Here is a 19,242-nt window from a genome sequence, read left to right as displayed (position 1 = left end):
TCGTTCTATAGATGCACTACATGTGGAAGCCCATTTCTGTCAATGTGATGGGAGAAATGGATCCTGTAAGAAATCAAAATATCATTATCTTAAAATAATGACAAACATTACATTACAACATTACAATACTAAGTAATTATTTCATCAATATAATGAAAAAACCAACAACTGCAGACACAAAAGCAGCTGCAGGAACAAAGTGTGATATCTGATGAAATAACAATCATCCTATAAAGTGATATGATGGATTAAATATAAGTGTTAAATAAGTGTTTTGTTGACATGAAATCGCCTGTACAGTGAGATATAAAGGTTGTTTTAAGCTCAGTTGTGCACGAAGGATGAGCCATGTAATCTATCTTCTATTTGAAATCAATAAGAGACTCAAATATAAAAACACAACCAGAAATATTGTATTTTTATGGCGCCATAAAATGTAAGATATCATAAAATCCACTCACCTCTATGAATAATAGTATAAATGATAATATCACAGTGATAGAAAGCTCATTTCAAATTCTCAACATTTACCTATTTTTCTTTAATATGTGACAAAAAGATCTTTAAAAATCAATTATTATACAAATACTTAAAACATATGAACACAGAAATAAAACACATTTCTGTGTTTTAATCATTTTAAATACATTGTTATAAAGCAGCAAAACACAGAATAATAATAATAATTCCTGGAAAATAAAATAAAAAAATCCTGAGAGGCAATTATCGCCTGTAGGAAGAAACAAGAGCAGGCGAGATTTCTGGCGAGCGGCTCATTAAAAATGTATGTAGGGAAGCCTGTGAGATGGATGAGGAACTCCCGCGGGATTCTGGGAGACTTCGAGCAGTCTAACCCTGTTTTTCATTCATTCAGTAATCTGTCAGCATCTATCACTAACAGAACAATGTGAACAGGAGCCACAAGACTTCATTTGTTTCGTGTGATATTACTATTTGAGTCAGAAACTGATATGTGGTCTGGATAGGGAGGTTCAAACTGGGGGTTGGGGACCAGCAGGGGCCACCAAGGAGATTTTCATTTTTACATTTTCTTCATGTGGATCTGAAATTTTCATAAGGAATATATATCGAACATATTAGGCCTATATAAAATAAGATTAATTGTCCAGGTGAAATGAAAAATGTCATTTCAACCCTTTAAGATCTCATCCTCAGTTATATTGTTCTACTATTTAACAATGAGTCACATTGTGTCAGTTTCTTTGTATTTTTATATCAGAATCCAGTCATTGTGTCTTCCTGTTGAACTAAATGTGACGCGTGCTTACGTCAGCATGGACTAACTGATTTCAACCAGTAATATCCTGACATCCACCCGCCATTAACTAGTTTATGCAGCTAACATTAGCTGACTTAGCACTGGGTGGCAGGAGCCCAAACCAGCAATATAAACACCTCTGTACTTTATTCCCTGATCTCTGACCTGTTCGCTTTAGTCTCTTAGCATTCTACGATGCTATGCTATCATGCATCCTATGTTGCCATCAGGTGCATATTTACTACAAATCTGCCTAAAACATTAAAAAGTCAGTGACAGCTGTTTTCAACATGGAACTTACATTAGCTTAATTAGCTAGCTCGAAACAGCTGACAGAATTGCCAGCTAGAAATGAGAAGCTTCTTTTGTCAATCTGTCTGAAATCAAAGACCCACAAATTGGTAAAACTGTCACATTTCTCTTTGTGTAAACTGCATCACGCTGTTCGAGAGCAGGAATCTTGACAGGCGTAGCAACAACAGTCAACTCCTCCCAAACACTGCAATGAGTGACATTACCAAACAGAACACCGGCTGCAGAAGAGTCTGACTGAGAGACACAACCACCAGAAAAGTGGATTTATAATAAAAAAAGATGTTTAATTAAGACGAGTAGCAGCTGCAATGTACCAGCTGTACCAGACGGCTGCTGAATATCACTGAATATCTGGATTCAAGCAGCGAACACAGGGTGTGTGAAGGCTATCTTCAGGGACACATTTCAGACTAAAGATCAGTTAATTGAGGACAGCTTGTCCAACTGGAGACAAAAGCTGTGTCCCCAAGTAGATTTTTGGGTCCGTGGAGTTTAGGGTTATTGAAAGTCAGCAGGAAATGAATGTACGTTGCCAAAAGTGGCATCAGTAACCGTGTGTGTGTGTGTGTGTGTGTTGGTGGGAGGTTGGTGGGTGTCAGACGGGAAATCTGCCAAAACCCCAGAGAGGTGTCACTCCGATTTTTCCCATTCGCACATGTGATGAGGCTGCAGTCACACTCTGATGATCCTCTTTTACTGAACCGAAAATATCAGTGGACCTGAATAGATGAGAAATGGTCTGAGTCGCTCCAGTCTGAAACCTCTCTCCACATTCATTAATGATATCCTTCATGCTGTTAATGACGCCCATAATTATTTATATGCAGATGATACAATCCTTTACATCACTGGCCCATCTAATACGTTATTGGAATAGTTTTCTTCAACTACAGACGGTTTTTATTCATCTTTAAATAAACACTGCCGGGACTAAATATGTGGTTTGATTCACCTTGAAGATTACCAGTAGAAAGGGAACCATCCTGGAGCAGGTTCCGGTCTATAAATCACCATGTTGAAGCAAAAAGAGGTGTTTTTGCTTGTTTTGGCTGCTGCTAAGTCAGCTAATATTAGCTGCAAGAACTAACTAGCTAATGGCAATATAACTGAGGATGTGACCTTAAAGGCTTAGAATGACATTTTCCAATTGACTTAAAAGGTGTTTTTAATGATACTTGTAAATGTTACACTTTTCTGCTTTAAGTGTCTTTATTGTAAATAAGAAATTCTACTTAATGTCTAGCCTGGTAAAATAAAGTCTGAATAAACAAATTATAAAAACATCAGGGACATTTTACACATGTGAAGCAACTGAAGGTCTATTCTCTTTAACGTCCATTAGGAAATCTATCAGGAAACAATACAATAAATTCTGTGTTTGCTTGTTTTTCTAACAATATTTACTCCTCAGTTTAGTTTGAATTCAAAATGAATTACAACAGCAGAGGAATCATTCCTGCCAAATTACTGATTCATTATTATCTTAATTAGACTCTATTATTAAGTGTTAAAGACCAGAAACAAGTTCTGATATGAACGGGTAGAAACACAACTGGACCCTCTGTTTCCTTACAGCAGCAGTGATGCATTCAGGGTGTTGGTGTGGGAAAAGTCACACAGGGACCTTCTGAAAACGGAGACATTTAATTTCTGAAATTTAAAACAGGCCGACAGCTCGGCCTCTGTGAAGGCAGGAACCTAAAATAACATCCTCTGTCTTCTTTGGGATTTCAGCTCCTGGTGTAAATGGGGCGGATATGAGCCTGCGTTCCCTCCGGAGGACTCCAAAACAGTATTATGTGAGAATCAGTGGGGACTGGAATTGAGGTTGTGAGCCGTGACGGTCGGATGGAAAAGGCCGGACGCCATAAATGTGTCCGGCAGTCTCTCACAGCAGAGGGGGCTAAAACTGAGTTCGCCAATGTGTAAATGGGTCACAAGTTCTTACTTTGAGCTAACAGCCTAAATTTCAGCTGGAGGACGCTTCACAGAAGTAGATTAGTGGGTTGGCTGAGAGTTTCTGACAGCAGCTCTGCAACATTTCTGCTTCCAGAGGACTTCACATAAACTCCTCTCACTGTGCTCCACATCCTACAGGTTTGATTATTTTCTCATCCTGACGAGGTTCTCTTTTTGTTGGGCTGTGTGTGCTTTTAATCTGAAAACTACAAGTCACGTTTTGCCTCAAACTTGCATTTTCAGATCATTTTCTCAAATTTAACAATCCGTAGTTTCTGCCACTAGGGGGTCTTTCACATCCAAACAAAACCAATAACAAAAGAGGAAGTTTGATGATGTGATGAAGCAGCGTGGGATCATCAAACACCGAATAATCCCACGCTGTAGGACAGACAAAGGACGTCCCGGAGGGGCTGCGAGCCGAGCTGCTGCTAACGTTAGCTCAGCTTGTTTCTCTGATAACTTAAGATCCAGACGTCCGATGACTAAAATCCTTCATCCGGTTCAAATCTAGAGTTAAAAAGCACCAAGATCTAAACAGTGGATGGTAACAATGTGGCTTCAGACTGGATCTACAGTCAATGCATGACAGATTCTGACAGACAACCACAACACTGACGCAGGCACAAAGGGGAGATGACGCCATCGACAGGTGACCGGTGAAACGCAGCGTTACCTGAATAAAATGACAGATTTGAACATTGTTGGAAACATTTGGGATAATGTCAGAACTCAACTATATATTAGTGTTTATAGACATAGTGCATAAATGTTATTCAATTCAATTAAATTTTATTTGTATAACACCAATTCATAACAGAAGTTATCTCAGGACACTTTTCAAATAGAGCAGGTCTAGACCGAACTCTTTATAACATTAATTACAGAGACCCAACAGTACCACCATGAGCAAGACCTTGGAGACAAGGGCAAGGAAAAACTGCCTGTTAAAAGGCAGAAACCTAGGACAGACCCTCCGGCTCTAGGTGGGTGGTTGTCTGTCTCGACCAGTTGGGGTGAGAGAGAGAGAGAGAGAGAGAGAGAGACAGAGAGAGAGAGAGAGACAGACAGACAGACAGACAGGTGCACAGCAACAACAGTATTGGCAATGGCAGTCAAGCAGGACCATGGCAGGAGGCTCCACCAGGATCCATGAGAACCTGCGAGACGAGAAAGCACAAGAACTCCGGGGAAGAAGTGAAGTTAGTAACATGCATTAATGGAACATGAATGAGTGCAGAAAGAGAGAGGAAGAGAGGAGCTCAGTGCACCATGGGAAATCCCCCGATAGTCTAGGCCTATAGCAGCATAACTAAGGGATGGTTCAGGACTCACCTGTGCCAGCCCTAACTATGAGCTTTATGTTACAGATTATAACTTAACCACAAGCAGACGTACATGATGCAGCCTATATGTTTTCATTGAGGTGGTCAGAACATAAACAGTACAGGGAACCATCGGCGCTGGAGTTCTGGTTTTGATCTCGTTTCATTTTTGGAAATCATCCTGCAGGGACCAGCTCTCAACCCTGCCAGCACCCTTTAGAACTGGGTCATTACTAAATATACGGCTGCCTCCATCCTCCCCGCTGCGTTCTTAATGCAGTGCGATAAACACATCGGCTGGGCCGCCTGAACTCTGAGGGGGAGACTGTTTCAGCCTCCTGGTTCCCATCCAGCATCCTCACATGAACCACACATGTCTGTCATGTGACGGTCTATTGATAGATGCAGAAAGGAAAAAATATTCTGGCAAGTAAACAGACACAAAGTCGACATCCAAAAAATAAGCAGAGGCGGCCAGTTGGCAGAAGGGAGAAGAAGCCACTTCCCTCTGTGTCCCCACAGGAAACCAATCAGCAAGCTTTCTCAGTCGCTCCCAGAAGTTCAGTTGAATTTATATCGTGGGATTTTCCGTTTTATTACGCAGGAGATGAAAACAAGCAGACCACAACAACAACTTCTGCTCCAACCATCTTCTTTTGATTCACTGTTCACATAGAAAATGTTAGAAAAACACAATTCAGTCCCACCAGGAAGTTGCGATTGCAACACTTCAAATGCAAATTCAACCGATCTCTTTGAATTCTGCACGACTTACTTGTTCTCTGTGATCTTGGTGTCACTGAGGATCAATTTCATTTTCTGTTTCACTGCCCTGTGAACAATGAAGCATCTGTCTGATGAAGAACCCTGATTTGTTTTGGTTGTCTGAAGGTGAAATGTTGGGTTGAAGATGAGAGCACTATGTCCAACATAATTACACATTCTGCTCATTAAAATTGAATCATATGAAATGTTTTGTTTGAATTTGTGGGGCTGTACATGTTGCTTTAGTGTTTAGTCCATATAGAACGGTGCAGCACTCTGGAACAAGTTGCATTAAATTTATTAATGAATTATACAAAAGAGCTTCCAACTATTATTGTAATTTTCACTCCTGAAATTTCTTTGCAAAAGAAAATGTCCAAAAACATCCCAACATGCATTACAATTATGAGAAAAGCTGCTGTGAAAATTTAGGCTGTAACAGTCCCCCAAAAAGTCAAATTTTTGCATTAAACTTGGACTTTCAGATAATTTGCTTAACTGACGATATCTCTCACATCAAAACAATGACAAAAGATTAAGTTTGGTGATGAAGTGAAGTCGCGTGGGATCATGGGAGTCTTCGCCACAACTGCTGTCATATGAACGAAAGCTCCTGAATAAGTTACCAAATGGACCTTGTGGGTTCCAGAGAGAACGATCAATGTCAAACAATGAAGGAATGCAGGTTTTAAAATCATATTTTGACACAAGGAACTCTCCAAGATCACGATGTAAGGTAGGACCCACCAAAAGTGTTCAGTCATGTTAGTGAAATCACCTGACACATGGCCAGCCTAAATGATCCGGCCCTGGTTGGCCATCAGAGTCTGAACAGGACCTGGAGCCAGTGGAGTGCAGCTCACCCCTGCTGTCATAGCTGCAGGCTGTGGCTCACAGACAGAGATTGGATAAATATGTGATATTACCTTCAGCCTGAAATGGAAGATGGAAATGGAATGAGATCAATGTGGAACAAAGCGAGTGCCACACTGAACTGAGCTGTAATGAGAAACACTGCTGAGGAAATTGATCTCCGGGCTTCCACGCCTTATTCCGAAAATTAGAGCTCTCAATCACCACACTTACGTCTCTGTAACATACGGAGGCCAGGGGTCAGCCACAAATCCACCACAGCAGCTGGGTGGAGGTCAGACATGTAGCAGGTCCCTAACCCTCCCAGGAGCAAGACCCCGAAACTCTGTGGTTGATTTCTGTCTCTTTGTAGTTTTGTATTTTGTGTCTCTTTGTAGTTTTGTGCCTCTTTGTGGTCGTTTGTGTCTCTTTGTAGTTTTGTGCCTCTTTGTGTCCAGTTGGTATCTCTTTGTAGTTTTGAATTTTGTGGTCGTTTTGAGGTTTTCATTAAATAACGTTCATCCAGCCACACTTTCAGTCCCTCACTCAGCAATCAGCAGAGATTGGAAACTCGGGAGTGACTTCCAACCGTTGATGTGTCTCTAACGGAACCCAGCCGACTGTCCGACATCAAACACGTAAAAACTTTGTGACGTGATGTGACGGCCAGCTGAGTTTAGTGAAACGAAAACAGGAGGAAGGAGCGATGTGAGCGACCGACTCACCCTGGAGAGAAGAAAACCCCCATTAATCAACTGTCAGAGCTGGACACTGTAGGTCATGACAGAAAACGCACACACACACACACACAGGCCTCCTACCCAGGGAGTGTGCTAATGAGTTTATTACATTCAGCCCTCAGACAATAAATGAAGCAATCAATCACAGAGGGAACATCTGTGGAGCACCTCTTTAATCGCACACCAGCCTCATCAGCACTTTAACGCGAGGAGGAGGAAGAGGAGGAGGAGGAAGACCACTGCTGGACGAGCTGAGGAAACAGGATGAGAGGAGGAGGAGGAGGGAGAAGCACACATGTGGGACTTCATTAGATTTATTCAGGTGAAGAAGAGGACGAAAAGGAGGATGAAGAGAGGCAGAATGCCGACGTCCCGCCCACTCTTTCACTGAGGCTCGAACCGATTGGTCTATCTCGCTGTCAATCAACATATCGATAGCTCTGGTCTTTATGAACACTTGGTTCATCCAGGCAACGTGTCCAACCTGTACAGAGGCTCTGAGGGACGATGCTTTAATTCCGTCCAGTAAATCTTTGTTTTACTCGATCAGCTCCGCTCTATGTCATTTATTAGTCACGAGGCTGTTGAGAGCTCACACAGGTCTAATGAGCTCTCATATGTGACACCTTCACGGTTCTAATAAAATCCATTTTTCAAGGCCATCCTAAATTTTTCATGTGTTATAAATCTTGAATGCAAGTATTCATATCAAATGCATCTTAATTTTCAAATAGTCCTGGTTATTCTGAAGAAGAAAATGTGTAATATATCCACATTTGAAGCTAATGAGGCTGTTCAGAGGCACGTCGGTTTTGGCCTGGGACTGCTACGTCATTTGGCTCTGTGATCTGTTTATCTTCAAATCTCACCGATAGCGCTTCAGAAGCAGAGCGTCTTCAGAGCCTGTTGGCTGCCCGTTGTTGTTGACTTGTGTATTTTGTCCTTAACGAGGAAACAAAACAGCGAGATCCTCTGCTTCCAATCTCTGGCCTTCTGCCACACGTAGCGTCAAATTCAATAAGGATGGTCGTGATCTGCATCCGTGCCCAGTGGAGATTGGGGGTGTACAGAGAGGTGAGGAGGAGGAGGAAGGGTAGCATTAGGAGTGGGAAGAACAGGGAGGTGTTGGTGTTAGAAAAGGATTCTCAATTGAAGCACATGTACAATATTTGAGGGGTCAAAAGTTAAAGAGGAAGTATTCGGATACTTAAAGCGCTATACAGGAGCTAGCATGGCTCTCTCTCTCTCCTCCAGGGGTCCTCTGTGTCTCCTTGTGGTCAGTTTATGTGTCTTTCTGGTTCTTTGGTGTCTCTTTGTGGTCGCCATGCGTCTCTTTTTGGTAATTCCAAGTGTCTTTGAGGTCAGCTCTCTACCTCTCCTCCTGGGGCGGCCGTCACAATGGGCGGGGTCCTGTTTATCCGGTTGAGTGGATCCTCTCGAAGTCTATTTAACATCAGATCATTTGACGTATGTTGACTTTAAACAGTTATTTAAAAGAAACCAATGTGAGAAGTTTAGAGGGAAATGTCTTCTTTGTAAAACTCCAAACAACTGAAAGAGCCCTGAGTAAGAAACTGTTGGTTTAACTTGATGAATCTGGTTGAATTTTAAAGCTCTTTTTATGTTTTTTAATCTGAAAAGTAAATATAATGAATGTGGTCAATAGTAGAAAGTAACACAACAATAGTATTCAGTTAGGAAAAGGATGAAGAGAGGCAGAAGGAGTATTTTTATATTCCATTCTCTGTCTCACACTTTATTCACAAAGGAAGACGAGCAGTAGGAGGAGAGGAAGAGGAGGAGGTGAAAAGGAGGCACCATCTGTACACCAAGACTGAAAAACATGGAGGAGAAGAAGAGTGTAAGAGTTGCAGAAAAATCCTCCATGGCTGCATGTTGTTCACAGTTTAAGAGAGGAGGAGGAGGATGAGGGGGAGTGTTAGACACGGAGGAAACATCTGTGGAACATTTTAATCGCACAGCAGCTTCATCAGCACTCGATGAGGCGAGGAAGAGGAGGAGGGAGGAGTAGCAATATTGAAGGGTATCCTCTGCAGTCCTATAAAGTTGTACACATAAGTCATTAGTGCTAACACGTGATGAAGAGGAAGAGGCAACATCTGTGCAACACCTTCTTAATCCCTCAGCAGGACTGTAACATGTGGAGGAAGAGGAGGAGGAGGAGGTGCAATAAAGACATGTAAGAATCGCATCATCATCAAGAACGAGAGAAGGAAGAGCGGAAAGAGAAAGAGAGCTGTCAGGTGTCTCACTCACCTGTGGCGGCCATGTTGTCGAAACAATACTGCTTTTGTCCACAGGGGGCGCCAGACTCAACACAAAACAGGTACCTGTGTACCTCGATGGCCTTGTGTCATGACCCCGACCCCTGAAAGCAGTCTCTCTAATTTGTGCAAATTGAATCCATTTGTGGGAATTATTAAGGTTCAAATCCCCTCTGCTCCACACTGTCACACCAAACTCCATTCAAAAAACGGCTGTTTTAAGGAAGTAAAACCTTTATTTCCACCATCAGTGAGACTCTGATTCTCTTCAGTCTACAGACACAATCTGCTCACATTGACTCAGTAACATCATTAACTAACCTGTGAGGAAGAGTTGGACACAGACTCACTCACTGTCTGTCTGCTCTCGTCTGTGGATAACTATAGGTTTCTATTCTTTAAAGTTTTTTCCTCCAGGTGTTCTTCACGGCTTTGAGACATACATGATGTTTCCCTGTTCCCACTCTCGGTCCACAGCCTCATCATGTGTTATTAGGTTAGCGCTGTGCTAACTGAGTTACTGACCGTCTATAAGGCGCACATCCCTCAGGCCGTGCTAAAACCGAGTTAGGGAGCGTCTGTAGTGCAGCGATAACTCAGGGAGCGTCTGCATTCATGCACACGTTAGTGAAGACATAAACAAATTAGGGATTTCTCTCTAAAGGAGCGTTTGTGTTCGTGGGAGCGTCCAGTTGTGCACAGCACGTTAATGAGGTGTTAAATGAGCGAGGGGAGCGTCCCTGCTGATCGCTCCTGAGGAGACGTGACAGAATCAACGTCACACATTCAGATTGAGACCGCAGGGCTCCACGGCCCAGATAGACTTTCAAAATAAAGCTTGTGTGGTTAATGTGAAACAGTTGGTTGGGGCACAACAATGACTACTGGGTAAAGATCAGAAGATGTGTTACTTCAAAAAAATGGTTTCTCACCAACAGCAAGTCTCCAGGGTTCAACATACAAACTGTAATGTCTGCCGGTGGGGGGGTCGCTAAAAGATTGATTGACGGGTGAATGTCAGGATATTATTGGTTGAAATCAGTTAGTTCACGCGTCACATTTAGTTTCACAGGAAAACACAATGATTGGATTTTATATAAAAATATATTTTTAAAGAAATGTAGTTTTTTTTTAATGTTTTGTCATAATTTGTTAAATAGGAACAATATATCTGAGGATGTGATCTTAAAGGGTTGAAATGACATTTTTTAATCTCACCTGGACTTTAACAGACAGTCGGTGTAATCCATCCTCCACACTAGCCTTACTGTCAGTACTGCAGTGGTACGAACACGGAGAGAGGAACCGGGAGAGGTCGTTCTAATTAGCAGCACTCTGAAGTCTCAGTGTGTGAAGATCTGACATGAGAACAGATTCCTCCTCTGCTGATACAGCTGCTGTCACACACACACACACAGTCTTTCTGCCTAACAGAGGATGAAATGGATGCGGGGAGGACTCCTCTCCTCCTCTGCTGTCGTTTCCACGGCGATAGATGAGGGATTCCAGAGGTGTTTTGTTTCGCCTCCATGGATAAAACATCTTCATTGCAACTGTGTGTGTGTGTGTGTGTGTGAGCTGAACAAGGCGTGCTAACAGCCTGATACTGACTTATAAATATACCCTCCACACACACACACACACACACACACACACACACACACACACACACACAAACGCACACACTGGCTGATTTAGCTTCTGAGACATTAGCTTGGCATTTCCAATATGCTGCCTAACTTAAACCCATTACACCCAGTCTGTGTGTGTGTGTGTGTGTGTGTGTGTGCGTGTGTCTGTGTGTGTGTGTGTGTGTGTGTGTGTGTGTGTGTGTGTGTGTGTGTGTGTGTGTGTGTGCTGAAATATGAACAGGTATTCAGTATGCAGATCAATCCTGACTGTAAACTCCCAGCTGAAGAGAGAGAAAGAGGGAGCGGAAAGGGAGGGAAAAAACTACAACCCAGTTCAATTACCATGGCAACCGCTCCTCATCCTCCATCCCACCACTCCGGTGATGTGTGGGGCCTACCCTTCCCAGAATTCCCTGCTGCTGTTTTTCCCTGGGAGAGAGAAGAAGGAGTGGGTTGAGAGAGCTCCGGTAGATTTATTCCTCCATCACTGTGAACGCCAGCGTATTTTATTTTGAAATTCCATTTGTGATTTCTGGAAAATGAAGTCGATTGATCCCACTGCATGCTGGGAAGAGAGACTGGGACTGACGTGTGATTCTTTAAGTATCGATTGTTTATATTCTTTCATTTGTACTTTCTGTGCTCCAGTCGGCACCAGTGAACCATTTCAAAGCCAAATGAAACATCACTGTTTGTGTTATTGTGTGAAACAGAGACCAGAGAGATAAAATGGCTGTTTTTATGAATGGAGTCTGGTGGCGTGGACCAGAGAGATAAAACAAAGGACACAGAAACAACCAACGGCTTTAAATACGCAATAAATGTTTATATTCATATTTCTACCTGAAGGTGAATATTTTATTTATTGTTTCTGAATTAACGTACTAATGTTAAAATAATCTTCATAATGACAAATGTTAGCTAAATCTGAGAGCTAATGTTATCATCACGCAATCTAACTACCTAATATATTTACGATTACAACAGCTAATGTAATCAAACATTATCCAAGTAGCTCGCTCATTCACGTCGATCATTTATCAAAACGCTCTGTAACACTACCGGTCAGTCGATCAATAATCAGCAGTATTGATCTGCAGTCTGTGGCCCTCAGGTCAGGACGAACCGCTGCAGGATCAAACTCTCACAGGTGAGCTGAGAGCAGCACTCTGTTGTCATGGAAACGAGGTGCGCGCTCCGACGAGGCGCTCCAGGTTGAGAGAGTGGAGAGGTTTGTTTTTGTGTCGGAGGTCAGTCTGCCCTCAAACAGCCGGCGCTCCCAGACGGAGACTCTCCGACTCCTCCACTCTTTCTTTATTTCACCGTCTCTCCGGCCGCTCGCCGCTCGCCGCTCTCTGACTGTTTGTCCTTCAGCTTCCCCTAAAATATCTCTGTCAGCAGCTAATTGGTCCACCTCTGCTCGGGTCAGTGTCCCTCTGTGACCTTTAACCTCCCCAATTAGTGGCGTATAATCTTCAGCCGGAGTTTATCCTGTTGTCTGCGGGTGTCAGCGAAATGCCTAAATGTCAGCGGTGAGAGCTGAAAGCTCGCTGAATGTTGATGTGAATGGGAAGTGATGTAGCGCAGGTGTCTGGATGAAGTGAGGTCATGTTTGAGTAAAAGCAGTTTCTAAATGTCACAGGAGAAAAAGCTTCAACGCTTCAGATCCCATCGACCCGAGCAGTGAGGAGCTCCAGAGGTTCTGCAGGATTTTATCCAATAAAAGTACCCGACACCAGACCGAACCTCCGTCAACTTCCTCCTCTCCTGTGGCCGTGAACAGAGCGATACAAACAGTTTCTTTCCCAAAAGAAAAGCTAACACTAGCTCATTTAGATAAATTGCTAGTTAGCTTTCGGGTGTAGCTAGCGAGCTAACGATTGAAGCTTTGCCTCTATGGCTCCGTTCACACCAGACTCCACTAAAGAGAACTGAAGCAGACATTTAAAACAACAGTTTAAAAGTTACTTTACCTCATAAATAAAGACTTTTATGTGCAGTAATTGGTGAATAATTGAGTTAATTATAATAACATGCTCCGACTCTACTCGCTCTTCTGGTTTTCCACCGTCGTTCTTTGGATCGCGACCAACTGGAAACCGTCCAGTATCTCTCCGTGTCCGACTCCTCTCTCTCTGTTTGCTTCTTGTTTTTCATTCCAGACATTTTGAGCTCGTGCTCTTATTGTCTCGTATGGAGGCGAGGAAGGGGTGAGGAAGGGGGAGGAGGAGGGTGACAGATGGGTGTAGTCGCTCACCCTCCGACCCACCCGAGCAGACGCCGGAGACGCCGGTGTGGGTGTGTGGATGCATGCGTTTGGTGGATTTGCAAAAGATCAAGTGAAACCCTCACAACAGACACACACAGGCGCACAGCGGGGGCATCGAGCTCGCTTCATATTCATCGTGACTGAAACTGTCGGCAATTCATTCCACCGCAAACGCCACGAGAAAACGAAAGAGAGGGCTGCTGGAGACGGGGTGAACAATGTGAATGACAGAAAATAAAACATCTGAGGTGTTTCCGTCAGAATATGAAGATACTTTTTCATTTCAGGGTCAGATTGTGTTTTTATTTAGAATCAGACTTCTTTCATCCGTCAGTCCGCACTTTTATTCTCCCTCCTCACGTCGTTTGTTCACGCCGACATGAACAACACAAACCTGCAGCTCGAATACACGGGGAGCTTTTAAATATGGAAACAAGTTATTGTATTTATTTCAGGAGTAAAGTTAGTAGAGAATCCACTTTATGGATTAAACCACTGGTTCCTTATAACAGCAGAGAACAGCTGGACACGATCACTGCAGGAAGTTGGTGGAAAACCAGAGATTTGGACGAACTTTAGCATATTTTTTAGGTTATTTCCTGTGAATGTTGATCAGAGAGGAGTTTTTTTTATATATTTACTGGTATTTTTGTAACAATCATACTTTGATAAGCTGCTTTTTAAACAAACTCAGTGTTATATTCTCCCTGATACTTGATGCCATCGTTCTAAAACGGTTTGTGTTCAGCTCATCAGAGCTTAGATATTAAATAATTCACTGTAATGTGACATTTTACTTGTTTTCTTTTACTTAACTTAAAATTTTGTTAGTTTTACTTCAAGTTAAAAAAAATATTTGAGTTAAATGATCTTATCTGGTTTAACAGTTTAATCTAAACTTAGAAATTAAAACTTAATTTAGTTTTCTTCACAGAAATGAATGAAATGTTGAGATATCGACCTACTGTGTATATATTTAAGTTTTCTAGCACACCTTAAAATCAAGAAGGCCTCGCGACCCCCCCATGAAGCTTTGGCGACCCCTAGTGGGGGTCCCGACCCTCAGGTTGGGAACCAGTGGATGATATTGATCAGTATACACTGTATCTTTATGGATGATATTGATCAGTATACACTGTATCTTTATGGATTATTGATCAGTATACACTGTATCTTTATGGATGATATTGATCAGTATACACTGTATCTTTATGGATGATATTGATCAGTATACACTGTATCTTTATAGATGATATTGATCAGTATACACTGTATCTTTATGGATGATATTGATCAGTATACACTGTATCTTTATGGATGATATTGATCCTGTATTGACAGTCAGACTGTGGACATATGACGGCCTTTAGCTCGTGTTTCTAGAGTTACGTGTTGTTACGAACACGTTAGGAATTGTTAAAATGTGATATTTCTTAAAGGGAGTTTGGTGCAGGGAGCCAACAGCAGTGTTTGTTAAGTAACCACTGCTATGCAGCTAGCAGTCAGTTAGCTTAACTTAAAGACAGATACTGGAGGACAGGAGACGCACAGTGTTTGGATGAGAGGGTCTAACAGTGGATGTACATACTTCCTCAGACAGACAGACAGGCAGACAGACAGGATATGTATATCTGTGGCAGATGTGGAGCTGTATGTGTGCCGTCGCAGCAGCTGGAGAACTGAGAGGAAGACGCGGTGACGAAGAATCACACACAGACCTCCACCTGTGAGACAATAAAGAGCGAATTCATTCACAGACGAGTCAGAGATCAGGACGGGTCGGACTTTAAAACAGGAAGTGATGTCATCAAAGAGCATGTGTGTGTGTGTGTCTGCGGTGGTTCGATATTCAGTCCCTCCAGGATTTCACCGTATTGCTGCAGCCTAAGTTGCCTCGTTTCACGGCAGTTTTTCAAAAAAAAAAATTTGCGATGCACGATGTTTTTAGTGAAAAGAGCTGCGAGGCTCCGCAATTTTATTTACAATGAACACACTTAAAATTAGAGTTATAAAAGGAGACAATTTGATATAAAGGTAATATATAAGTATATTAAAGTATTTCTGATTCTGAAGATCACAAATAAGAAAATAAAAAACAGATGAAAATCTCCACATGGTTTAAATAAAGTTATCCTGTATTTCAGCGTTAATTTCTGTGAAGAAATAAGATTTGATTTTTATTTAAGATCTAAACTAAAAACAATAACAATGTGCATTAATTACTGTGCACTACCATTCCATATTCACTGTGCAATCTATTGCCTGTGTGCAACTGCTGCTACTATTTCTGTTATCTGTTGTGGATTCTTACTGTTTTTTCTCTTGTACATAGTGTTTTTATTATTTTCATACTCTGTTTTTGTACAGTTTTTTCTCTATCCACTTTGCTGCTGTAACATTGGAATTTCCCCATTGTGGGACAAATAAAGGAATATCTATCTATCTATCTATCTATCTAAAAGACCTGAACACAAACTTTATTCACAGAGCTGATAGAAGAGAAAAAATGAGAATAAATAACTCTGAGGTCTATCTGACTGCTGCAAAGTAAAACAACACAGAATGCAAACAGAGAATTGTATGAAAATATCAGGAACACTCATCTGTGATCAATATTAGCAGGAAATAATCAAACTTCCTGCAGTTACTGAGTTCACTGTTCAGGTTCATTGATCAGTTTATCAGCTGTTCTCTGCTCTTATTGTTGAATATTATATGAAATATCCATAAAATATGTCACCCAGTCAATAATAATAGTATAATAATAACAGAAAAAGGCCCTTAACAGATAAAAAAACATTTCTACTTTAACTATTACAGACTGGATGAAGCTGATCTGGAGTCTGTTCTCCTCCATCTGACTCTTTGCTGTGGATAAAGTCAGTAAAGTTGGAGCTGTGTTTCTTTCATTGGGATGTAAATGTAACTGTCAACAGTGTGTGACCTGTCATAGCTGGGAGACTTCACACACACACACACACACACACACACACACACACACACACACACACACACACTTCTTTATTCAGTCAGTCAGAAATTCCTTCATGAATCAAGGCAAACAGAACAAATCCCAACATGCACTGGGGGAAGTGGATAGAATAGAAACATGGTGTAAAGGAATCCGCTGGAGCTGATAGGACCTTTTAAAGCAGCAGAGAGTTCATCAGTTTCACTTTCTTCAACTTCAGCTGATGAATTTTAAAAAAGATCAGAAACATCTCGACTCGTGACGGCTCCACCGGGTCTGTGCTTCGCTCTGGGAGCTTTTAGGATTGTTCTGGCTAAAAATAAAACCTGATTTCACAGCAGCTTTTCTTTTACAAAAATTGCATTGTTTTTAGGCATTTTTCTGCCGTGAAATTGTGGGAGAAAGTTCCCACAACGTCGGCTAACATTACCTATAAGTCCTAAGTGTGGTTTAAAGAAGACGTCTTTGCAGTGTACAGACATCCACATGCATCCACGCACGGTCACATTGCCTACTTAACACGTTTTCTTTGTTTATTTTTTGTAAATTAACATGCTAGCAAGTTGGTTTGAGCCTAAAGTAAACTGATATTTCTGTGATTTAATGTCAATAAACGGATCAAAATGATTCAGACTCTGTCGGTCTGTCTGCGAGACGGCCAGCAAACAGCTTTTAAAATGCTTGTTTTCTGAATGGAGATTGGTTGATCGGGGCAACAGCTGGAATCAGTGACAGACATATTTTCCAACTTCCTCCAATTTTCTCCTCCAATCTCCTTCTTAGTTTCTCTGGGCCGCACACAGACGGATAATCCAGTGTTTAATCCCAAAAGTTAAAAAAGTTGTCAACGTCTCCAGATGAGAGCAGCAAGTTTCAGAAGAACATTCAGGGAGCTCAATAAAAACATTGCACTGTAAAACGCTCAGAAGGTTCAAACATTTCTAAATGGGAACTTGTTTCAATGAGAATTAAATGGAGTTTGAAAACGTGCGGTTAAGGAAAATCTACAGTGATTGGTCCACGTTCATCGGTTGAATTTGCATTAACTGCTGCGATCGCAACTTCACAGAGCGACAGAGAGAGTTCATCGTACGTCCCGCACGGCTGCTTTTGTGGCTTTCCTGAGATTTTCCTCCTCTCAGTGTTCAGATAAAACGCGGTCGGGGTTTCCCTTTCAGGTAGAACTGCTGTCGATACCAAAGCATTTAAAATCTTCAACAACCATCTGCTCATACTGGTTATGTATCTTACATTAAGTCTTTTGATTAAGAGTTAACACATGATTAAAATATAAACTCTGTGTGTCTCTCAATCAAACAGAAACACAATCAAATCTTTCAGTTCAAACACAATGTCTGCACCCTTTAATGTCCCTTAATATCAGTCTCAGTCAGTCGGTGCATGAAGTCGGCTTCAAGCAGAGGTCACTTTGTGTCTCTGTACGCGATCCAATCAATTCTGACCAGACACACTGGAGGGTAAACCTCACAGGACCTCCACCTGGGAGCGAGAGGAATATAAGTGTGAGATGAAACAGTCGGTGTGAAGGTGTCCTTAAAGCAATCTACCACTTCGCCCCAGCGTGACGTCTGAAGGGCAGAAGAGTCGGTGGGCTGCAAATAAAAACCAGTAGAACGTTCATATTTATACAGAATCTTTTCACTGTAATTACTTCAAACATTAAACGAACCACAGCGGCCTCCTTACACAACGACTGTACGAGGGGAGGGCGGGTCGATTCCTGCAGCATCGATACCACCGATATACGTATTGATGGAAGTCACCACCTCGTTAGTAGAGGGAATTCACACAACACACTTATTTCTTTATTTGAGCTTTAAAACTGTATTTTAACATTAAAGTAACTACATGCTCAGCATCAGACCTGGAGACAACAGAGACTTTAAGGTTCGAGGTTATTCGTACCTGTAGCTAGAGCTGGTTAGCAGTAAAAGACAAAGAGGCATTCCTCTTGACAAAAATATAAAAACAACTCAGACAAACATGATACATGATAATAAAGCTCCAGTTTCTAAAAACCAGGACTTATAAAGAGAGATCAGTAAAAAAAACACAAAGATAAATAACCAGTGGAATAAATAAGATAATAAAAACTGTTGATCTGAATGAGAACTGCTGGAATGAAGCTATTTTTATACAGCCTTGTTCTACATTTTGGGACTATAGACCTCTGCCCCGAAAGCTAAAGGTCAATGTGCAGACGGGGCGGGGGGAAATTGTTGGTTATCAGCTGTAACTGTAATCTGACTGAGAGAGGTTTCCAAACCAGGACACCAAAGAAAAAATTGATTCCATAAAAGCGCAATAAAACACAGTCACTAGAAGCACATTCACACAGCTGGGGGAGGATGGAGGACCCTCCTCTGATTAGAGGAAGTTAGTTCTGTTTTTATAGAAATGCCCCAAACTGTCCACTCTGTGTCAGCAGTGGACTCACAGGGTTCAGGCTGAGTTAAAACATTAGAGGGCGAGTTGAACTGCTGATTTTATTAAACTGTGTCATTAAATTAAAGCAGAAATTTCCTCCCAGTGTCTCATTGAACTGGCAGCTGTAAGAGTAGCAGTGATTTCACTGGTTGTGAGTAAAACTGTAATAATAAGTGTAACTGTAATCTGATTACATCGTAATGGACTGAATCTGCAACATTCAAACACTTTTAAGAACTTTTATTGTATTTTGATGCAGTTTTTGAATGTGAACACTTTGACTTTAGTAGAAATCTAAATGAACTTTTACTTTTTTTTTAAGTTTTCTGAAACATCTGAAATCTGAAACAGTCCCGGTGATTAAATATTCAGGTGTGTATTTACTCTGTGTGTGTGTGTGTGT

Source organism: Dicentrarchus labrax, unplaced genomic scaffold (genome assembly GCF_905237075.1).
Source record: "Dicentrarchus labrax unplaced genomic scaffold, dlabrax2021, whole genome shotgun sequence".
Taxonomy (NCBI): Eukaryota; Metazoa; Chordata; class Actinopteri; family Moronidae; genus Dicentrarchus; species Dicentrarchus labrax.
The sequence above is the reverse complement of the archived record's forward strand: the minus strand, read 5'-3'. Positions refer to the sequence as shown.